The 24,532-nt window shown below is 43.5% G+C and overlaps 1 protein-coding gene across 1 annotated transcript in view; it reads right to left on the bottom strand.

The window, feature by feature from the left end:
• Positions 1–24,532, bottom strand: part of L3hypdh (trans-L-3-hydroxyproline dehydratase) — a 642,804-nt gene that overhangs the window by 37,892 nt on the left and 580,380 nt on the right. The window lies entirely within an intron of this gene.

Below are 24,532 nucleotides of genomic sequence, written 5' to 3'. Positions count from 1 at the left end.
TAACTGCAAAGCTGTTACCCTCAGTACTTCCTGGGGGCATGTGGCATGTCTCAGAAATCTGAGGTGGAGGCAGCTGAGCAGTTTGAGCAGAAACATTCAGGTGGTAGGGCTAGCAGCTGGCAGTGATGTTGGCAGAGGTTGGTGGTGCCGGCCTTAATTCCCAGCCCTTGGGAGTCTGGGCCAGGAAGTCCTTGAAGTTGAGGGTCCAGCTGGTATAGTAGCTAGTTCAGGCCAGCTGGGGCTGCACAGTGAGACCCTGTCTCAGATTCTAGAAAACAGTCATGGCTGAGGGGAAAGCAAAAGTGTGGGGTCGACACATGGGAAGCAGAGCTTCCATGTTCTGGATGACAAAGCTGAATATAGAAAAGATTTTGAGGGCAGGATAACAAGTTTAAGGAACCTTTACTTGGGCATGTTCTGTTCTTCTGTGGCAGGGTCTCCCTGTCTAGCCCTGGCTGGCTTCTTACAGCTCACTTCATGGTTCCTGCTGCCTTAGAAGTCAGATCTGCCTGCCTCTGCCTCCCTAGTGCTGGGATTAAAGGCGCACACCACCATCTCCCAGCTGACATACAATTACCTCATGAATGATGGAAGTATAAGAGTGTGGCACTATATCTAGTGTTAGTTCTGTCCTTCACCAGAAAACTCTGTTAATCCTGAGACTCACCAGAAAAAACAAGTCCACTCTTTTGGCCCAAAGTTAATGCAAGTATTTATTAAATATTCAATACTGACTAAGAAGAAATGGACTCTGGTCAGGAACATTCCTCAGGAATTTCCCAGTTGGAATGGCTTCTAGCCATGTATTGCAGGGACTTGGAAGGACAAATTTATAGGCCATCTTACTTTCCATGAAGCTTATCTCCCAAGAATCCCAAGCATTCCAGGAAATGACCTGGTTCCTGGGCAGGTGGGGCTTACAGGTTAACTTTGGACATCCCATTGGCAAATTCTAAAGATTGAAAACCATAAGAATTGTGTCTTTCACCTTGTATATATGGTATACATGGGTTTCAGGATGACACTGCACATAACATGGACTGTGGTTTGGCTACCTTTGCTAGTTTTTGTGGACAGGTGGCTGCTTGGCAGAAATCTGATGTTGGGCCATGACAAGGAAGTAAGTTCAGGCAGGAATCTAATTTTAGGCTAAATTAGAGAAGCAATTTCAGTCAGGAATCTAAGTCTTAGGCTAGAACAAAGAAGTAGGCTTCAGGCATGAATATGGGCAAGGACAGGGAAGTAGGCTCATATTTTGGTCATCCTGACAAGCCCTTAGTAACAGAGCATGGGAGTGATCACAGGACTGTGTTTACTGCCTTGCTTGTTCCTTCACTATTTGCATTTATTGTATCCCTAGTTCCTCAACCTAGAACTGACCTAAATACTTGCTTGTATTTAAAATAGTTTAAATGCAAATTGGGAAAAACTAAACCTGCCCCAGCCTTCAGTCTCAGACCTTTCTGGGGTCAGGCTACAATGTTGTCTAAGTGTCTTTTTTTTAATCCCCACTTCTGAACTGGAGAACCTGTTGACTGACTGAGCTGACTTGGTCAAGTTTTTACCTTTGTTTCTGCTTTTAGCTTATTTCTTTGAATTTATATTCCCTATAATGAGAAAGAACATGTTAGGTCTATAAGACAACTTGTTTTTCTTTGTTTGATGCACTTCTTCTGTTTCCTATAAACGCCTCCCTCAGAAGTATTCAGCTTCCCAAGTGGTGGGACTATGCAGGCTCTTGTGTGTTGGGAGGAGAGGAAGTAGGGGTTATGATGGTCTCCTGTAGCCCAGGCTATCTAGTTTCCTACAGAGTGGAAGATGACTTTGAACTTAGGGTTCTCTTGCCTGTCTCCTAATGTTGCAGTTACAGGCACTGCCACATTAGCTTTCAGATTTCCTGTTTTACAGGAAAGACAGCAGCAGATAGTGAGTGAAATGGGTAAGGAAACCCAAAGAGCTACTCTGTGGCTATTTATTCCAAACTGCCAAGGCTGGCTGTGTGGAGAGCAGAGAGGGGGGTATATATTGTATCTGCTGGATAAGGGACTGGGTACCTGGGAGGAAGGGACCTTGTGAGTAGTCTGAGGGAACCTACATGTTAGCATTGACTTAGGTACAAGACAGGGCACCACAGGCATATGTTAAGGGAGCCTTAGATAAGAAGGCTTCCCCCTTCCGCCCCCCCCCCCCCCCAGATAAAAATGATACTTTCCAGGAAGTAAGAAATCTATTTAAACCCTGGAAGAAATTCTAGCTTTTGTCTAAATGTCTGTTTCTGGGAAAAGAAAATTCCTGACTGTTTTGAAATGATGGAACACTCTGCCTGCATTCACAGAATAGGACTAAAATGGGCTGGAGAGATGGCTCAGAGATTAAGAGCACTGATTGCTCTTCCAAAGGTCCTGAGTTCAATTACCAGCAACCACATGGTGACTCAGAACCATCTGTAATGAGATCTGATGCCCTCTTCTACTGTGTCTGAAGATAGCTACAGTGTACTCATCATATATAAGAAGTAAAATCTAAAAAAAAAAAAAAAAAAGAAAAAGAAAAGAAAAAAGAAAGAAAGGAAAAAACTTATTCAAGAGGGAAACTGGGCTGATTATCTGACTTAAAAAAAGGTCTAAAATGACTTTCAAAGCATATGGTAAGATGTGAGTGTGAAACATTCTTGGTTGGACAAAGCACTAGAGGAGCAGGTAGGTACCCTGTAACTGACCTGTTTACAGATACTTTTTTTTTTTTTTTTTTAGACATGGTCTTATAGCTCAGGTTGACTTGGGGTTCACTGTATAGCCAAGAATATTATTGAATTTCTGATCCTTCTGCCTTCACTTCCAAGTGCTGGGATACAGGTGTGTGTGTGTGCTACTATTTCTGGTTTATGCAGTGCTGGGAATTAAATCTAAGGCTTCGTACAGGCTTGGCAACACTTCAGGATACAATTGAGTTGTATCTCCAGCCCTAAAATTTTGTGACATAAAGCCCCTAAGTCGCTCAGACTGGACTAAAACATAAAATCTTCTTGCCTCACTCACATCCCCACTCTTTCAGAATAATGGGATCACAGGCCTGAGCACTCTGTCCAGTACATCTGACTTTAAAAAAATGTTAAACTGGGTGGTGGTGGGTAACATCTGCCTTTAATCTTTTTTTTTTTTTTTTTTTTTTTGGTTTTTTGAGACAGGGTTTCTCTGTGTAGCCCTGGGTGTCCTGGAACTCACTCTGTAGACCAGGTTGGCCTTGAACTCAGAAATCCGCCTGCCTTTGCCTCCCAAGTGCTGGGATTAAAGGTGTGTACCACCACCGACAGGCTATCTGCCTTTAATCTTAGCACTCAGGAGGCAGAGGCAGGCAGATGTCTTTAGAGTTCAAGGCCAGTCTGGTCTACAGAGTGAGTTCCAGGACAGCCAGGGCTACACAGAGAAACCCTGACTCAGAAAACTAAAAAAAAAAAAAAAAAAGATACCCAAAAAACTTTAAATGTGATATTCTTTATATGTCTTTTATATATGTACATATATGCAGAAATGTGTAAATTTTTAAACTTAAACAGGGACTGGAGAGAGGTGGCTCAGTGTGGATTGTTGCTGCAGAGTTCACCAGCCAGCACCCACATTTGGGTGACTCAAAATGGTCTCTATCTCCAGCTCCAAGGAACCCAATGCCCCCTTCTGTTCTCCATAGGAATTGTACTCACGTGTGCACAAGTCAACACACAGATAAACACACACTTCAAAATGTACACATCTTTCCAAAGGAATCACGGGCTGGAGATGTCCCTTGGTGTCATAGAACACCTGTCTGGCATGTGCAGGGCTCTGGGTTCATCTCCAGCATCAGAAAGAGGCAAAGCCATGCATTTGGCACCATGTGCAGTAGAGCTCAGACTCCTCCTTTGAAGTTTTCCACTGTAATGAGATTGTTGGCGTTCCTCACATTCTCAAGGCCATGTATTTCTTGAGCAGAAATCACTTTCCAATTTTATTGATAACTTTTCCTCATTGTGTCTCTGCACAACTTTGGAGTGGAATTGTGTTGAAGAATGAGCACTCTAAAACTTACAATACCAAACAGTCCTAAAACTGATTGATGTAAGACCTGAACTTCTGCCCCAGCATCAGGCAGCTAAGTTCACTTATTTAGAATCAATGTTGCCAAGTTGGTTTGTCCATGTGTATAGCTTTTCCATTGGCTTTTAAGCTCTACCCTTTTTTGATTACCCACCTTTGTCAAGGGTGTATATCTGAGAAGGTACGTTTACTCTCACTGCTAAACTACATTCATTGGTCATCATTATTACTATCTTTATAGATGAGTCACTTTATCAAAATACATAGAAAATTGCTTGTGTGGTCAGAGACATGACTCAGTAGGTAAGGGTGCCTGCTACTCAGGGTGAGAGCCTGAGTTCAGTCTCTGGAACCCACAGGGGGGAAGGAGAGAGCCAATTCCCACACATGCACATGTATGTATATACAAAATTATATAAAACTGAGGGAAAGGTGTATCTATGAATGACTTCCAAAAGTCATTCCAAAAGTCTGGTATGCATCACCAGGCGCTGGTATTTTGGGTATTCTGTTCAATGAGGTAAACTCAGGGACAGAAGTCTATAGCTTTAGGGTTTGACGGTGTAGTTAGTGGTAGAGTACTTGCCTAGAATGCGCAAAACCTTGGGTTTGATCTCAGCACACAGGAAAAGTGGTAATGTTTGATCAATATGATACACAGGCCAGTCAGACAGGAGAGTAGGCAGCCTGAAGAGCAGCTTTGTCTAGCAATATGAGACACCCAATACGGGGTATATGTCATTTTCATTTTTCTGGTAGCCCCAAAACTCTTTTCTCCCTCTTCCTTTGATAGCACCTCAGTGAGTAGTTCTGCCTGACCTGTGGCACTCTGTCTATGTTGGAAAATATAGATCTAAGAATGATAAGTAAGATTACCTATGTCTAGTCCTGTTTGTGGCATTTGACAGCTGTCCAACAATGCTTTCTTACTTTTTGAGACTGTCTTGCCAGCAACCCTCCCTGCATCAGCCTCTTGAGCCTCAGGGTCAAAGGAGTGATCTGCTAAAGCTCACGTATTTCTTTTGTCTGAACTGAAACCACTTCCCTCATTTACTCTCTGGAAAACAATTTAGCTATGTTTAGAGTTTTTGTTTATTTGTGGTTTTATTAGTTTTGGTACTAGGATTTAAGCCTAAGGCCTCAAACTGCTAGACAGGTCCTCTACCCCCACACTGTATCCTCAGGGTCCTTTGTACTCTTTATTTGGATTGGAGGTCTCACCAAATTGCCCAGGCTGCCCTTTCTATCCTCCTGCTTTAGCCCCTGGAGAGGCTTGCACCACCAGGCCCCGCCCTCCTCTTTGTTGTTGTTGTTGTTTTGTTTTAATAAGAAAGCTCCTTCCCTCCTCGGAGCTTATCTTGTGGTTCTTGTTGAGAAATGGGTGTTCTGTGCTTTCTATTGTTGGTCTGTTGAGAATGAGGGTGGGGTGCACTTTGAGAAAATATTTGTGTAAGGAGGGAGAGGCAGAAGTGGGGTGTGTCCTCTCTGAAGGTGCCTGGAGCTTTTGACCCTGATCGAGGCTTTGAAACTATTTCCTCCAGGAGAGAGGGACTCAAATACGTGATTCTTAAGGTTCCTTTGCCCAGGGCACATCTTAGCTTGATGAATTCAGTAATCTTTTTTAATGTAGATGAGGTTCTGGGCATTTCTTTGCAGTTCTGTGACTCACAGGCTGTTAGATGACACTGAATGCTGGGTATTCCACCAACAGCATGTCTTTCCATCCTCGGGGCAGTAGTGTGAGATGGTGTATTATATATAACCATTCTTTTCTTTTTAAAGATCTTATTTTTTTCTTTTTTAATTTTGTGTGTATATTGGTTTGTGCCTGCATGCAGTGTCTGAAGAAGCCAGACGAGGAAGTCAGATCCTAGAGCTGGATTTACAGGTGGTTGTGAGGGGCTGATGTGGGTGCTGGGAACCAAACCCAGGTCCTTTGTAAGAGCACCAGGTATTCTTAGCTACCAAGCCATCTCTCTAGCCCCTAGGGTTTAATTTTCTTAAAAACAATGCAAACTAACCAAACAAAAACACAGCCAGTGTGGTGGCACACACATTAATTCCCAGGAAGCAGAAGACATCTATGAGTTTGAAACTAGCCTGGTCTACACAGCAAGTTCCAGGATATTAAGGGCTACACAAAGAACCCTGCCTTGAAAAGAAAAACAAGCCAAACAGTGGTGGCACATGCCTTTAATCTCAGCACTTGGGAGGCAGAGGCAGGAGGATTTCTGAGTTCCAGTCCAGCCTGGTCTACAGAGTGAGTTCCAGGACAACCAGGGCTACACAGAGAAACCCTGTCTCAAAAAAAATAAATAAATAAATAAAATAAAAACAAACAAATAAAAAAAAGAAAGAAAAAAAGGAAAACAAAACAAAAAAGGCAACATCATCAATAAAAATTATCTGGCCAGGCAGTGGTGGCACAGGCTTTTAATCCCTGCACTCAGAAGGCAAGTGGATCTCTGAATCTGAGGCCAGCTTGGTCTACAGAGTGAGTTCTGGGACAGCCAGGGGTGCAAAGAGAAAGAGTTTCACACACACACACACACTCACACACGATTGTATATAAATATTGTATATAAATATATGATTGTATATTTATATGTATATAATAAATTAAATAAACTAAAGCATAGGTACATGACTGACCAGCTTTTCCCAAATTAACATAAAGAACAAATAAAACAGGTACAGGGTCTTTGTCACTCCTTTTGCAGAACTAGAACCTCTTTGCTTCCATTTGAAGCCCCCGCCTTCCAACTGACTGGAGCTTGTCTGGATCTGCTCTCAAGTCTTCTGTTTATGTATAACATGAAGCCAGGCTCTATCCTCACGTGGTCCTCATTTGGAAAGTGCATTAATCCTAAGTCCTGTGTTTGCAAGAGGAAACTCTGAACACAGACATCATCCCCTCAGTAAAGTGTCACCCTTCTTATCCTGCAAACAGAATGTGAATGTTTGCAGAGGCTCTGCCCTTATCTACAGGGCCAGTCCTGTCTGCAGCATGAGGTCACAGGTCTGCACTAGGGCTGTCTGTCTGAGAAAGTTCTCTACAGCAGCTCTAGGGAGAGAGGATTTTGGAATTTTAATAGTCACCAAGTGGAGGCATCAGGCAGGGGTAGAAGAGGTGAGGTTGAAGAATGAAGATCCTTGCCTGTGGTCTACTAATTCCTGCATACAGGAAGCACCTAGTGTTGAGCCTAGGGCCTGAGTAGACAGTGTGAGGGAATGGAGCAGCACGGCGGGCAGCTGATGTGTGCATGGATGGGTGGACCACACCTTTCACAGGCAGGAAGAGGTGTCTCTGTGAAGGAGATAGAAGATCATTGTTCTAATTGTCAGGGAGTTTGCTAACACTTGACATGTGAAATGAGAGTAAACAGGGCTTTCCTGGAGAGGTGTGTGTGTGTGTGTTTGTGTGTGTGTGTGGTTGTGTCTAGGTGTGTGTGTGTTTGTGTGTATGTGTGTGTATGTATGGAGGTCAGAGGTTGGTGTCAGATGTCTTTCTCTAGCCCTCTGCCCCTTATCTTTTGAGACAGGGTACCGAGCCTGGAGCTCACCAGATCTCACTAGATCTGGCTGGCCAGATCTGCCCATCCCCACACTGTGACTGGGTTAGGGATGGACCTGCCTTCTCACGTGGGTACTAGGGAATCAGAACTCAGGCACCCTTGCACAGTAAGTGTTTTATGCGCTGAGCCATTTCCCATGAACATGAAAACGAATAGGACAAACGAAATTAAAATACAAGTAGAAAGAGGGAGAGAAACCAGGATCTAGCACTGAAAAGACAACCTGCAGCCACTGAGTGGTGGGAGTCACCGCTTATACCCTGCTCCACCCGTCTCATCTGCCCCATCCGTCTCTGTCTGCACATTTTCTCATTGAGATAACATCTCAATTCAGGTTGGCCTTGAACTCAGGCTCCTCCTGTACGGCTTCCAGGTACTGGGGCCACAGGTCAGTACCACTGTATGCTATTCTCTCCTCTTCTTATGCTTCTCGTTTCTCATTTAATTTTCTCTTTTCTTTATCTTATTGGAGACAGTCCCACTATGTAGCCCTGGTTGGGTGAGAACTCACTGCATAGACCAGGTTAGACCCAAAGTCATGAGCAATCCTGCTGCCTCTGTTTCTGGATTGCTAGGATTGCAGGTGTGCACCACCACACCCACGTGTCCCTTCTTTGGTTCACGGGCTTTTGTTTTATATGGTCTGTCATGACTGTGATTAACTGTCCTACTGACATTCCCACTTGAAGTTTCCTTCTTTATAATTCTACAGTTGAGTTTAGGAGAGCCAGAGCTACACAGAGAAGCCCCATCTCAAAAAAAGAAAAGAAAAAAAAAAGAAAGAAAGAAAAAGAAAAAAACCCACCAAAAAAACAAAACCCCAAGCCCTAAACTGTTATTTACATTTCCAAAGCATCTCACCACCAGTTATTATGTTCTTGGGGACAGTGACCATTTGATTACCTTCCCTCATGGAGCCCTAGAACAGGCTGTTACTCAGAAGCACTTGTGGAAAGCCAGGCATGGTGGTGTATCCTGTCTGTGATCCAAGCACTTGGGAGGTGGAGGCAGTAGGATCAGGAGTTCTAGGCCAACCTGAAGGACCTGAGATCTCCCTCAACAATAAACAAATCACCAACAAACAGACAGACAGACAGACAGATAGAAGGACAAAACCCCCAACAAAGCATTGAATTAAATACTTATCATTATTAAATACTTATTGAATATTGTTACTTTAATAATGGAAAATTCTAATATTTTCTTAATTAAAAGTGTGAAAATGTGTGTATGTGTGTGGGGAGGTGGATGTGGGTGAGAGAGAGAGAGAGAGAGAGAGAGAGAGAGAGAGAGAGAGCATACACAGGTATGTGTGTATGCTCACGTACTATGGTATGCATGTATCAGCAGACAACCTTGTGGGTTTCACATGGGCTCCAGGGATAACTCAGGTTGTCAGCCTTGCATGGCGAGTGCTTCATCCACTGAGCCATCCCACCAGTTCTAATTCTAGTATTTCTGGAGAACTTTAATAACCCTGTTTCTTTGTGTCTTACAGGTGAAGCACAGGGTCCTCCATCATGTCAGAGATTATGATTATCTCATCAAGTTTTTAGCCTTGGGAGACTCTGGAGTAGACCAGTACACTGATGGGAACTTCAACTCCAAATTCATCACCACAGTGGGCACTGACTTCAGAGAAAAGAGACTGGTAAGTTCTGCACCCTTCATAAGAATCTAATCTGAGTCAACAAATTAACAGGATTTAAGAAGCCAAAGGTTGAGACCTAAAATTACAGTACATAGGAAAGTGTGGCTAGGTGTGTCCATCCATGCTTTTAATCTCTCTCTCTCTCTCTCTCTCTCTCTCTCTCTCTCTCTCTCTCTCTCTCTCTCCCCTCTTTCTTCCTTCCCCTTCCCCCCCCAGTTTCTTAAGATAGGGTCTCACTGTGTAGCCCTAGCTGACCTGAAGCCTGCTTTTAGCCCTGGTGTGTCCCACCTCCTGAGAGCTGGGACAGAAGCGGCCGTGTATAAAGCCATTACGTTTTGTATTTATTTGTGTATATGTCAGAGGATAATTTGTGGGAGTTGGTTCTTTCCATCATGTGGGTCCTAGGGATTGAACTCATGCTGAGTCATCTCCCTGTCTCTCTAGAAAATCATTTGGATTTCTGAGTTCGAGGCCAGCCTGGTCTACAAAGTGAGTTCCAGGACAGCCTGGACTACACAGAGAAACCCTGTCTAGAAAAACCAAAAAAAAAAAAAAAAAACCATCATTTCCAGAGCACTTTCTAAAGATGATAAGATAAGGAAAAGCCACAGAAAGTCAGTGTCTTTTGAAATAAAAGAAACTATTTTAATTAATTTTGGTGTTTTGGAGATGGAGACTCATACATTCTTGGCTGGCCTCAAAGTCAATTTGATTATAGGGGAGAGTGGGCTTTTTATCTTTTGTGTCTCACCTCCCAAGTGCTGGGATTGCAAACATGCACAACCATGCTTGCTTTTACGGTACTGAGGATGGAACCTGGAGCTTCACGGATTCTAGGCAAGACTACCAACTGAAGTACACCCCAGCTCAGTCTCAGTAGGAGGTGCCATTGCTCACGCGTGATTATTGTACCAGAGTCTAAACCTGGTTATATTAGGGACTCAATTTGCTTGAGAAGTCTAAATGCTTTGGGGTTTTGTGCTGAATAGAAAGTCAAGAAGAGCCCACGGGTCTCAGAATTTCCCTAGGTTTCTCTTTGCTTTGCTGTTTTAGGTGTACATAGCTAATGGGCCAGATGGAGTTGTGTGCCAAGGCCAGAGGCCAGAGGATCCACCTGCAGTTATGGGACACGGCAGGGCAGGAGAGGTATGTCTCCTCAGTGTGTCTACCGTACTGACCTGGGCGGTCAGCTGGTTCATCTGCACCTGGTAAGATGAGCTGTCAGATCAGTGTGTTGGCAGCCTGAGGTGACAGGAACAGGCATATTTTCTCCAAGGTCAAAGGAGTTGTAAATTTCTTAAAATTAACTCTTCATACTTGGGACTCATTCTTCTTTCTTCTGTTTCAGGCTCTGGGCCCATTGCCTTCTGCTGTCTGCTCACCTGTAAGGGAGTCCCAAAGCTACTTTCTTTGTTCTTATCTGTTGCTGAGGCCTGGTGGAACCTGGTCAGAGGTTACTTGACTAAAATAAACCACATGGCATTTTGGTGCAAGGTTGCTTTCAGTTATCTATAGCCCCTCATTTCTCTCAGTCTTCTGGAAGTATGTGTGTGTGTATGATGTGTGTATGATATGTGTATGTGGTGTGTTCTCCTGTGGGTATGCATGCACATGTGTGATGTGGGGGCCCAAGGTTGACATTAGGTCTCTTCTGTGATTGCTCTCCACCTTATTCATTCATCTCAGCCCAGTGATCACACACACACACACACACACACACACACAGCTGGTCCAGCTATGTAGCTTGTTCCGAGAATCCTCCATCTCAGCCTCCTTTGTGCTGAAGTTATAGATGGCCTGCTATTCCTACCTGACAGTTATGTGGGTTCCGGGGATCCAAACTCTGGTTCTCAAGCTTGTAACTACTGAGCTATCTCCCAGCTTTCTTTTAGTGATTAAAAAAAACCAAACCAAACCAAACCAAACCAACCATAGAAATCTCCAAGTGTACATATAAAAGTGAAGAGATTTAACTGGACCTGTGTCCCTTACTCAGCTCCAGTCATTCCCATGTTGTTACCATTCTCATTTCACATCTCCCATTAACATGTCTCCTTCCTCCCTCCCATATTACCTGAAGGGCAAATTTTAGATACCACATCATGCTAGCCATAGCTATTTTGGTATGTATCTGTAAACAGTAAAGACTTTTTGTAAGAACATTAAATACAGTAATTGAGGAAAACGTAGTACTTCTGACTAGCTGGTTACTGTTTGACATTTCCTCTGTGGAGCCTAATTGCTGGTTACAAACATTTAGGCAAAGCAATAAGAAATGGAAAGAAAAGAAGGGACAGCAGGTAAAGCCTAAGGAGGAAGAATACAAGGAAAGGTCGGCCTCAACACTGTTTCCACCTCAGAGGTAATGAAATGGTTACCAGAAGTGAGACCTATTGATTTGTTGTGTCCTGAAGCCTTTCAGAAGGGGAAGACACGTGGCTGACACTGTTGGTTTTGGCCCAGTGAACTCAGAGTTGTCCAGTGATTTCCTGGCTGAGATCTAGATCTCCTGTGTATCCGGCTCAGTCTTCCATAACACATTCTGTTCACACGTGAATTCTGGGGAGCGGTAATCACCTGTTTGAGAGAACTTCGTAGGAATGGTTGATGAATCTTTGTAGAAAGCTGAGGGTGTCAGTGACAGCTTTACAGTTCAGGAGTGGGACCATGACTTAGTTGTTAAGTTTCAAACCCTGGATATGCAGCTGAGGTGCCTATTTGACATGACTGACATCCTGTGCTCCCTGGAGCTACCTTCTGTCTGCTGGGAATCCTTCCTTATCCTCTCAGGAGGTGCTGAGAAGAACCTGAGAGTGAGCCAGCCCAGTGCAGGAATGTGAACAGAGAGAGCGAAGTCCTCTGAGCCCACATGATTAGAACTGGCTCATCATATGTCTTCCTGTCCCACTACCAACCAGCCAGGTTTATTTTTTAGAACATGTAAAGAAAAAGCTTCCACAAAATTTTTCATGATAATCTTAGCTGTACTATTTTTCTTCTTGCTGATGACTCTTGTTTTATTTTATCGTTTGAACACAGATCTAATCTTCATTGTGCCTCACCTTGGGGTACAGTTGTTTAGGTTTCTAGGTACATTCTTCTTCTTTAGAGAAAAATTTCAGATAACTGATTAACCACCAATTACTTTGTAATTTTCATGCAAAAAAATTAGAGATGAGAATAATAATACCATTCGGATATGGTGGTGGTGCACACCTTTAATTCCAGCACTTGGGAGGCTGAGGCAGGCGGATCTCTGAGCTCGAGGCCAGCCTACTCTACAGAGTGAGTTCCAGGACAGCCAGGGTGACACAAAAAGTTGTCTGGATGCCTCCCCTCTGCTGAGAGAGAGACAGAGACAGAAAAAAAAAAAAAAAAAAAAAAAAGGGAAAATAACCTCTCTTAAACTCACCAGCGTAGACACTATGAACTGTTACTAATTCTTACAGAGTCTTAAAAGTTCTTTGGCTTGCCGGGCGGTGGTGGCGCTCGCCTTTAATCCCAGCACTTGGGAGGCAGAGGCAGGCAGATTTCTGAGTTTGAGGCCAGCCTGGTCTACAGAGTGAGTTCCAGGATAGCCAGGACTACACAAAGAAACCCTGTCTCGAAAAACAAAAAAACAAAAAAACAAACAAACAAAAAAGTTCTTTGGCTTATTAACTGAGTGCTTATATGAATCTGAGTCTCCTGGGGCGGGGGGGGGGGGGGGCGCGGAGTTCCCCCATAACTATGTTCCTGGTCAGTAGCTGTTGGGTAGGACCTAGAATTTGCATTTTCAATGAGTTTTCACTCAGGGGTTGCTGTGGCTGCTAGCCTATACCCTTCACCCAGAGAGTCACTGAATCAGTTAATCTTGGTCCTGGGAAGTAAGTACTGTCAAGTTCATTTGTAGATCAGGATGCTAAGGTGGTCACATAACTTCCTCCTCAGGATGAGGGGATGAGGAGAACACACATCCAGCAACAGAGCCACGCTTTCAACACTAGGAGATGTTTGTAACCATGGTAGTGGACGTTGGAGGTTCTAGGAGAGCACAGAGGGGACTAGTAGAGGAGAGGATGGAGCAGATCTTGAAGGAAGTTGTGACTGAACGTTAAAGAGTGTGGGAACTGCCAACCTAGGGTAGAAGAGGGTAGAAGAGGCCTGCCATGTACAGGAAACGGGCACGGTTAGTTAGATCTTGCCTGGGCAGGTCTTGTGACCCAAGTTGTCTTCTGAAAGCAAAGAACAATATCCTGAAATTCAGGCCTGTGTTATTTAAGGCTTGGGGAGACTTCTTCCTCCTTCACCTTCCCTTGATAAGATATGTATGACCTGCCTTTGTGAAGAGATACTGAAGTGCCTGTACTCTGGCTGTTAGGGACGAAAGCACACACAAAGTCATGCTCTCTGAGACCACTGGTTAGAAAACCAGATGTTTCCATTTCTGGCATGTGGGGAGAAAAAAGTTGGGTTATATGTTCCTTCTTTGGAAGATGGAACTATTTGGCGCCCTGGAGTTCTTTTTCTTCTCTTTTAAAAGAGAGTTCGTTTTTATAATTAAAAAAAAAAAAATCTTGTGTCGCTGAGCAGTAGTGGTGCACACCTGTAATCCCAGCACTTGGGAGGCAGAGGCAGGCAGATTTCTGAGTTCGAGGCCAGCCTGGTCTACAGAGTGAGCTCCAGGACAGCCAAGGCTGATATACAGAGAAACCCTGTCTTGAAAAAAACAGAAAAAAAAAACAAAAACAAACAACAACAATAATAATAATAATAATAATAATAATAATAATAATAATAATAATAATAATAATAATAAAAACCCTTGTGTTTGTGTGGGTATGGGCATATGAGCACAGGGGCCCTGGAGGCAGGTGTAGCTGGTGGTGAGGAACCACTTAGGTGGATGGTGGGAACAGAATCCAAGCCCTCTGGAGGGGCGTACAGGCTCTTAACCACTGAGCTTCTCTCCAGCCCCTTTTTTTGCTTTTCATAGTTAAGACTAGCTAAAGAGTTTTAGATGAACCTTTCTGAAAGTTACAGAAGATGAATTGTGGTGCCCTGTGTCACCTGGTCTTGGTGACACTCATTTACTATTTATTCTTGGTCTTCTTTTATCATTAAACCAAAGTTTTGGTTTGTTTGTGTAAGACAAGGCCTCACTATGGAGTCCAGGCTATCTCTGAACTCAGAGCTTCTTGCCTCAGCTTCTGGAGGACTGGGATGGCAGGCATGCACCATCACATCCTGCTTCTGCTGCTGCTTCTCTTTAACACTTTATTGATTGTTTCTGAGTTTCACCTCACTTACCCCAGTCCCCTTTATCTCCTCTTCCCTTCATAAATCTGCCCTTGCAACCTCCCCCACAAAAGAAAATAAAAACCAAACCAAAGCATAGAAAACATTTCATCATGGAAGCTGTAGTGTGTCACTCTGTGTCCCACAGTTTACCCTTTTGTTCACACATCTTCACTTGCAAATGTTCATTGTACTGACTCATTGGTCTGGCTCCAGGCCTCCGTCTTCTGCTACACTCTATTAATACTGGATCCTCAGTGGGACTCCTCTCAGATATCCTGCTGTTGTCCTGTCAAGAAGATCCTGCAGCTTTGGTTAGTAGCCCTTTCATGAGCTCAAATAGTTCATTGGGTAGATTTTGGGGTGCGCTAACTCAAAGCCCTGAATCTGGGCCTGGCACACCCAGCTTCTTAATTGTTTTAAATAGAATGTTCCTGCCTTAGGATGATACAAAAATATTTCAGATACAAATGAAAGGACTGGAGTCAGCACAGGACACACCTAGACCAAGTTCTCAGAGCAAAGGAGGTTTATTAGCCCCAGAGGGACTAAAAGAAACAAGGAAGAGGGAGGGAAAGGGGGTAAGGGAGAGGGGCAAGGGATATTTGCTTCAAAGGGACAAAGGACTGCCTCTGGATAAGGCAGAGGCAGACGTGGCCTGTAGGCAAATGGCAGTTTATAAAGGGAAAGGAGGAACCCCAGTTAGGATGAGTTGGTTTTGATTGTGCCCATTAATTAGGTGAGCCAAAAGGGGCTTTTGAATCCTGGACTTCCATACTTTGATAGCTGGACCCCGGTGGGTCAGCCTTGGGAGGAGGAAGTAGCCAAATAAGGGACTAGACCTTGGTGGCCAGTTTTAGGAATGTAATCTGTGGTTCAGCAAGGCAGAGGGAAGGTATTCTATCAGCTCTTTCCCTCTGTACACTCATTTGAGGTTTTCAGAAGCTCCTCTGCACGGATTTTCTATTGATCACGTGCTTACTGTTAGGACTTACATCATATAACAAATTTTGCTGTGCCTTAGGCCAGCTACAGATGCACGCATACTGCGAAAACCCTGATATAGTGCTGTGTGGTAATAAGAGTGACCTGGAAGACCAGAGGGCTCTGAAGGAGGAAGCCAGGGAACTTGAGGAGAAGTGTGGGTGAGTATTCCTGTGGTGGGGTCTGGAGGAAACAAAGCATGAGCAAGCAAGTAACTGAAAAGAGAAAATCAGGAGCTCGGCTTTCTGGGAGGTGTCAAACCCCTCAGATTTCACGTGAGCCTCACAGTGGAAGTTATCAAATAAACATGGGTGGGGGTGGCCTCTGCTGTCTCTGTCCCCTCTTGGCAAGCTCTTAGAATTTGCAGGAAGAGAGCCTTCAGTGCAGACATACTGACTGTAGTGCCTTCTGTCCAACATGTAAAGAGAAGATTTGTTTTGTTTTGTTTTTCAAGACAGGATTTCACTGTGTAGCTCTAGCTGTCCTAGAACTCGGAGGAGGGGAGTTAAGAGGGTAGTAGAGAGAGCAGAGGAGTAGAGAAATAGAGGCTGGCCACGAGCACAGGGAGGGGGGCAGGGGTAGAAAGGAAGTGGCGAGGTGGGGACAGAAGGAGAGCAAGAAGGCAAGAGCAAGAGAGGGAGGGGCAAGCAGCCCCTTTCATAGTGAGTCAGGCATACCTGGCTGTTGCCAGGTAACTGTGGGGCAGCGCTTAGACAGAATGCTAACATGGGAGACCCCCACCTGCCCGCCCCGCTGGCTGGCTTGCTGGCTGGCTTACTCTGACAAGGAGATGCAGTGAGATTCAGAGTGCCTCATGCCAGAGTAGACAGTGTCAATCCCTTAGAAATACCTGGGAGTTTTGTATAGGGCTTGAGTATGGGCCTCACCTCTGTGGCTCATCGTGTGAAGTGTATATGAGGAGCTCCTGGCCTGGGGACTGCGATGATGCAGTTGGCAGAGTGCTTACACCCCGCCCCCCCTGTCCCCCCCACCCCCGTGAATCATGTGGTTACAAAAACTGGAGGTAAGGTTGAAGTAAGGGGGTCCAATCAGACAGAAGGTGTCTGGGCTCAATGACAAACATTTACTTTATTGAAAAGAGACAACTGCATCATGCCAGTTAGTCCCCTGAACAGCTATGAGCAGATGACAGAAGGGACCAAGATGGGTGTCAACAGTGAGCAGTTAAATTAGCCCTCACGAATAGTGACAGTATTATGGTTTAGTATATCTTATTAGTGCTAGTTTGTCTTTCTATCCTTATCTTTTAGAAGAATTCTGCCGGGCAGTGGTGGCGCACGCCTTTAATCCCAGCATTTGGGAGGCAGAGGCAGGTGGATTTCTGAGTTCAAGGCCAGCCTGGCCTACAGAGTGAGTTCCAGGACAGCCAGGACTACACAGAGAAACCTGTCTTGAAAAACAAAACAAACAAACAAAAAAAAAAAAAAAAAAAAAGAATTCCATTCTTTTGCTATTGTCTTTTCTTTTTAAAATACTATCTTTTAAATTTTTATTTCTTCGGCTGGAGCAACGGCTTAGCGGTTAAGAGCATGGACTGCTCTTCCAGAGGTCCTGAATTCAATTCCCAGCAACCACGTGGTGGCTCACAACCATCTGTAATGCGATCTGATGCCCTCTTCTGGTGTACTGAAGACAGCTACAGTGTACTCATATAAAACAAAGAAATAAATCATTTTAAATTTTTATTTCTTTTCATACACAATCTTGTTATGTACTAAGGTTGTCCTGGAACTCATGGTCCTTCTGCCTCATCCTCCCAAGGATTAGAATGGCAAGTGTGAACTACCATTCTCAGTTTACTTTCTTTTTTTTAATTTAGAAAATATAAGAATAGCATGTTCGGTATGTCTGACTATATTTATCATATACATGTGCATTTGTGTTAGTATGGTACATAGGGTTACATGTTACTATATCTTGGGAATGTCTCTTGTGTTTTCTTATTCCCTAAAGCAGTGTTGACTAGTCTCAAACGACACAACAAACACACATCACAAACATTTGAAGAAGAGTACACTTGTATGCACTTGTTGGTTTGAACCACCAGCATAGCAGAGGTACTGAGAGAACCTAGAACCTGTGCCCTGTAGTTGCTTGGCAGATAGAATAGCACTGTGTCAACCTCTGGTCCAAGCATAAGATGTTGGCAGCTTTTACTTTCTGTTCCCAGGGATACTTGCTCTTGGAATCCAGCCACTGTGGTTTAAAGAGCACTTGGAAGCCTCTGGATAAACCTATGGCCAGAAGGTGAATCTGGAGTCCTTATCGTTGACTGAGTCCCCTTATAACATCATGTATGTTGGTCCTCCAGTCCATATTCATATTTGATCACTTCAGTAAACGCCACTTGTAGTACATAATAGCAGATATGTGAACAAAATAAATGACAGTTGTCTTAAACTGCTTAATTTTGGTGTGATTCCTTATGTAGTAGTAGTCAGAATTTTCCATTGAATAGAGGAGACACAGAGATTAAACTGCTTGCTCAAGGCCACACAGCTAGCAAACACCAAAGGCTTATGCCCCTCCGTCTAGGAGTTTAATTCTGTCTCTCCGTGACTTCTTTTTATGGCAACACCATCTTTGCTGAGAGATCTTCCAACTGTTATTTGCTTACTTTCCAGGACCGCCTGCAGGGAGAAAGCACGTCTGTGTATACAGAGTGATGTCCTGCTCTACCTGTTTTTGTGAACCTGAGCCCTGGATCCCGTCCCATAGTTGGCAACATTCAGCTTTTGAGCCTGCAAGATTGAAGGCCAGAACCTGGAGCTGAGAGAACAAGTCTCTCATGAGGACATGCAAGGTTGAACAGTGAGGTTGGCAGTCAGCCCCTTCCCAGGCTACAGGCTGGCTCCGTCTTCAAATAAAGATTCCCTACCTTATATGATGTATTCATGCTCTAATTCTTATTTTCTGGACCGTGTATCTCTTGTATTTGTTAGTTTCTTATTATTCCACCTGCAGACCCCTTTGTCTTCACTCTTGCTCCTAAATTCCTCTTCCTCTTTCTATCTTTCTCATGTGCTTCCTCCTGGCCGTCTCTGGAGTCCTCCCCACATTTGTTTGGCAGATGTAACTGGCTCACTGATTCATCCGTGTTAACTGGCCCAGCTGTGTCGGCCTCTTGTTGTTTTGATACAGATTGAACTGCTTACATATATGTGTTTGAGTTTTGTTGTTACAAAGGTTATATAAAATTCTATTTTAAAGAGATTATATGAGTGTCTTTCCTCAGTCTTTTATAACAGTGAAACAAGTTTTGTACACATGGTCCTTGTCCTTTGAACATTTTTCATTCATTCATTCATTCATTCATTCATTCATCTATTCAGTGTATGTTTGTGCATGTGTGCACTTGAGTGCCTGTGCATGCCATGGCATACATGTAGAAGCCAGTTCTATCTTTCTACTACAGAGGCTCCCATGATCAAACTCAGGTGTTGGGCTTAGGCACAAGTGCCTTTACCTGCTGAGCCACCTTGCCAACCTGTCTTTATCTTTTAGGTTTATCTATCTTTCAGCCAATCTCCTTATTTATATCAGTGGATCCATCCATCCATCCATCCATCCATCCATCCATCCAGTCCTCCCTCCCTCTATCCCTCCTTCCATCCATTTATCCAACCCTACATCATCCCTCCCTCTCTCCCTCTTTCTTTCCCTCCCTCCCTTCTCCATCCCTCCTTCCTTATATCATCCATCCATCCATCCATCCATCCATCCATCCATCCATCCGTCCATCCACCTTCCAACCATTCTCCTGTCATATAATTTTGGTGTTCTCCTATACCTTTCCCATCTCTAACGAGGAACTACTCCACGAGGAATTTAGCTTATCCCCTCTTCCTCTAATTCACCTTCCCCCTTTATTCTCTGGGTATATATTCCAAAATTGTTGGCACTTTCCTCACATCACAATGCCTGAGCTTTTTTAATGTTCACATTTGAAGAATGTAATATCTAATTTGACCTGCCAAGCAGAGTTGACACAAAGTTATTTTGTGTGCCTACACACTTCCCTTGGATTAGAAGTGGTCTGTCTCCTAGAATCTAAATGACTATGAAGATAGCTATGAGCCCACCCCAATCATACCGCAGGCTTTCTGCCTCACTATCTTTCTGGCAAGTGTGAGGAGAATCCCAGCACAATCTTACCCTGCAGTGTCTGCCTGATACCCTCCCTCACCGACAGAGCTTGACCTCTCTTATCTTCTGTGAGGCCAAAGAGGAAGATAAAATTGACAAACTAATAGCATGTTCTGTTTCCATTTTCTTGCTGGACCACCCCACCCTTCCTCATTACGCTGCATCTGCTGTCAGCCCTGCCCAGCCTCCCTCTCCAGTGTTCCCATCTGCTGTTGACTGTGGATGCTCTCCAGATCTCTGGGGGAACCTGGGGGGAGCAGGGCTCAGCTCATCTCCACTTTCACACTCTATTCATTTCTCCCACTGACTTTGAAGTTCCTGCTTTCCCTCTGGCTGTTTGGGAACTTTCTCCCACTCCCCTTGAGTTAGGATTTTTTTCACTGTTGGATTGGGTTTTACATTCATTAACTCTAAATTACTTCTTTACTCTCTGCCCTTACCAAACTAGGAGACCTATTTTGTGTTCTTGATTTTCTTTAAAAACAAAAATTTTAGTTTTTAAATTACTTTTAATTACATGTGTGTATATATGTATACACATATATATGTATATATATGTGTATACATATATACACACATGTAATTAAATGGTGGGGGGGTGGGGGTGAGTTTTGGAAACATATGTACACACATGTGCAGGTGTCCATGAGGCCTGACTTGTTAGATTCCCCTGGAGTTAGAGTTACAGAAGGTTGAGAACCACTCAACATGGTGCTGGGAACTGAACTTGGGTCTTCTGGAAGACGAGTATGTTTTCTTAACCAGTGAACCACCTCTCTGGACCCTCTCTTCTTTCCCTCTGCAGCATACATGCTAGAAGATGCAATACACTTACGCAGCATACAAATGTCCAGTTCTAAGCTGCCATTGTCTGCTGGCCTATTTTCTGTTCCTCAGTATTAGAGTGCTGGGCTAGGAAGGCTTAGGTATGTTGCTCAGTAGTGGGACACTTGCCTGGCGTGTGTGAGGGGCTAGTATAAGACTCGTAGTTTTATAGCTAATAGTTTTGGCTTGAGATGATTGTAATCAACTTACTTTTTATTAACTTTACTAGTTTTCTTCATGTTATTGTCTTTCATCCTCCCCAAAAGAATTTTTAAAGCTAAAAAATGGAATATTTTGAAATTATAATGCATGACTCAGCAAAAACATATTATAGTAAAAGTTCACTGGAAACAAAGGCATGGTAGCTGTGTGAAGGCAGTGTTATGGGGAGATTGAGGTTCCCTTTTGGGTTCTTAATCTTGTTAATAAAACAATTAAAACAGACTCAGAAGAAAGCTGGAGGACTATTTTAGTAGAACTCAGAGGAAACAGAACCAAATCTCCAAACAGGGCAGGTAGGGACACTGAAAATCCCACAGCTGCCCAGAGGGCGACACAGAGAACGATGCCTTTTAAACTAGACATGAAGGGCAGACAGTGAGACATCCCAGGGTGTCCAAAAATCTGAAGCTTAAGAGTGTCAGAGAGTATCTGAAAAAGAGATATGGAGACAGGGAAGGAAAGAACAAACAAGCAAACGAATACCCCCTCAAAAAAAAAAAAAAAACAAAAACAAAACAAAAAAACCAACAACAACAACAAAACAAAAACAAAAACAAAAACAAACAAACAAACAAAAAACCAAAAGCAAAAAACAAATCCAGGCTCCTGTGTCCTGGAACAATAGATCATGCCAGAGACGTATAGTTAGATTTAGAAACAAAGATAGTTATTAAGGCAGGGAAGGCACTCAGAAGTAGATTATTAAGCTCCCAAAGCCTCGCCTCTCTAGGGCGTGGCCCTTCACAGGTCTTTCAGGTAACACCACCCTTCCCATTTGTAGGTCCAAAGTTTTTTTCTCATGTAATACTTTGCTCCTTCATAAGCCCAGGTGAGGAATGCAGTCTCCTCTTTCTCTGCCAGTTGGTTTCTCTCATGCTAACCTTGATGCTTCCACCTCCAGCCCCTAATCTCCTACCACAATGCATGGTGGCTGGCTCAAGAAAGTAACTTTTGTGGATCTTAATATACAGAGAAGAACATTTCATGTTTTCATGCATAGGGCAACATCAAAAGGGAAAATATGCTCTTGTTTAGTCCCAGGAAGATATCACTGTTTTTTGTTATGATTATAATATTATGCCAGTTAAACCATTCTCGGGTGGGATACATAAAATTCTCTCATGAAGCAAGGGACAGCTGATGGGTGAGTTATGTTCCCAATTTAACACACCACTGACAATGAGGTCCCAGTAATCCACACTGTCTGGTCCCAGGAGTCTGGGCACATGCCTAAGTATAAAATCTGGAGGCTTGCATGTACTGATTTTCTGCAAGTGGAGGTGTGTTCAGTCTACTGTGTTGACAACAGAGCCAGAAACAATGGGCAGTTGTATTAATTTATTTATTGTAAGTCGAGTTGCCTTTGCCTCTGGGCATTCCTGTGTTCAACTGGTGTTTTGCCAAAAACAAACAAACAAACAAAAAAAAACAACAACAACAACAACAAAAAAAACCACCACCACCACCACCAACACAAAACAAAACAAAAAACCAAAACAATAAGATAAAAGAAAAAAGAAAAAAAAGCCAATGTTGCCTTCATCTCCTCTCTCCTCTACACTGGCAGCTTCTGTTAGTCACAGATCTTGTGATCTTGGTGGGTCTGCTCCCACTCCTTGCTTTTCTCTCAGAACCATATGGCTTTTGACGGAGTCAGATCACAGCTCCAACCTAAACGGCCCAGCATCATCAAAGCCTGGCTTACTGAGGAAATGACCCTTGTTTGTTGCTGGAGGTCATATGGTTGCAAAAGGGAATAGGATATGAAAGGCAGCTTGGCGGAGACAGAACATGAGAAAGAAAGAAAGTGTGTGTGCATGCGTGTGGTGTGTGTGTGCACATGTGCACCCAGTCGTGTAGTCAAAATGAAGCAGAATGTGAGCCACATTTTCCATGTCCAAGACAAATGCATGTCTTTCTAAGGACCAGGGACTCTCACTGGCTTTGGAGAAAGGACTAGCCCTATCTGACTTCAATCAGTGCCATTGAGAAGACAGTTCTCTGTGTTTTCTTGGGTCACAGTGAGTGTTAGGACACAACTGTATCTTGTATGCTGTAGAGCGGGGAACTTGAATGCCAGAATCCTCCTGGCTGGGTTGGGGCATTGCTGTCTACCCTGGGTTCTGTATTCCAGACTTATCCAACTGGGTTCTATTTTTAGCTTCCAGTCTCCTTCCACGCCAGCCTGATGCATGTCTAAATTTAAAGAACAGTGAGAGGAGGAACCAGTTCTCTGCTCCTCAGCAACTCTCACTTGCAGAGATCTAGGGAGCCAGAATCAAGCTTCAGATCTCTCCCTTGAGGTAGACAATACATTAAACCCCTGGGTGGGGAAGAATTAGTTACAGCTAGACTCTAAGAAGGCCAAACACCATGAAGACATACATTTTTTCCAAGTAGCAGAAGACTCAGAAAATGTGAGATCTATAACCCAATGGATAAATGCATTTTTATTTAAAAGTCTAGCCACAGATGTGAAGTGAAGAAAAAAAAAATTCTACCATAAAAGATGTGCTTTTGTTCTGGGTCAAGGTTTATTTTTCAGTCAACTCATGATAATTAATGAGATGACTTTCTTGAGATGGGGAATAGATTTGAGTGTTCATTTAAGGTTATAAAAGGGTCTAGAAACTTATGAGCAAGAAGTTGGCTTTTCCAAGGGTGCCTTTGAAGGCTCAAGCCTTATGCAATATTTTTCTATTGGCTTTTCTAGGTAGTTTATTCAGCAGAAGCAGCAGCAGCAGCAGCAGAAACTTGTTTTGTAGCCCAGGCTGGCTTCTGACTTGAAATTCTTCTGCCCCCGCAGTCCCCAAATTCAGGGATTACATATGTATGCCACGAGACCTGGATGGTCTTTTCTCTTTCCTTTCTCTCCATGTTGAATATATCTAAGTTAACTACATTTACTTATTTTCTTCCAATACGCTAAGGAATTTTTGACACTAGATTCTACTCACACTGGGAGTTGGCCTGTCCTGCCTTTTCTCAAAGGTATGGATGTTTATCCTCAGTTTAGGAACTGACATGGGATCCTGAGGTCCACAGAGCTTTCTCTATTGCCCTGTCCTATCTAAGGACCAACAGGAAGTCATGCTCAGTTTCGATAGGTCCAGCTCCAAGTCTGTTCTTCCCTGACTGTATGATGCTGGTAAGACACTTTCCTTGAGCATCTCGGCAGCTCATCTGTAAAAAGGGCGGTCACTTAAAAACTGAGCAGAACTAATATTATAGAAATAGATACAAGGACGGTGGTTTCATAACACAAACTCCAGGAATTAAACAACGTCGAACCATCAAAGTAGACATTTCTATCCTCCTATCTTTTTTTTTTTTTTTTTTCCCCCGAGTCAGCAGGGTTTCTCTGTGTAGCTCTGGCTGTCCTGGAACTCACTCTGTAGACCAGGCTGGCCTTGAACTCAGAAATCTGCCTGCCTCTGCCTCCCAAGTGCTGGGATTAAAGGCGTGCACCACCACTGCCCAGCTCTATCTTCCTATCTTTACCTATCTTGATTTGTTTCTTGACATCCATGGGAAGATTGGCCCCAGGACCTTCAGGGATGTCTAAGTCAACAGATATTCAAGTCCTTATGTGAAAGGCATGGGACAGTGATTGCCAATAACATGCACACATCTTTCTGTATTCTTAAATCTTCTATAGATCTTTGTAGGACATCTTAGACAATACAAGTGCTGTGTAAAAAGTTGCTATGCTTTATTGTTTACGGAAGAATGATAAGAAAGGAAACATGATATATTTG

The sequence above is a fragment of the Arvicanthis niloticus genome, chromosome 23 (genome assembly GCF_011762505.2).
Source record: "Arvicanthis niloticus isolate mArvNil1 chromosome 23, mArvNil1.pat.X, whole genome shotgun sequence".
In the NCBI taxonomy this organism is placed as follows: Eukaryota; Metazoa; Chordata; class Mammalia; order Rodentia; family Muridae; genus Arvicanthis; species Arvicanthis niloticus.
This window is presented reverse-complemented; position numbering and strand designations above follow the sequence as displayed.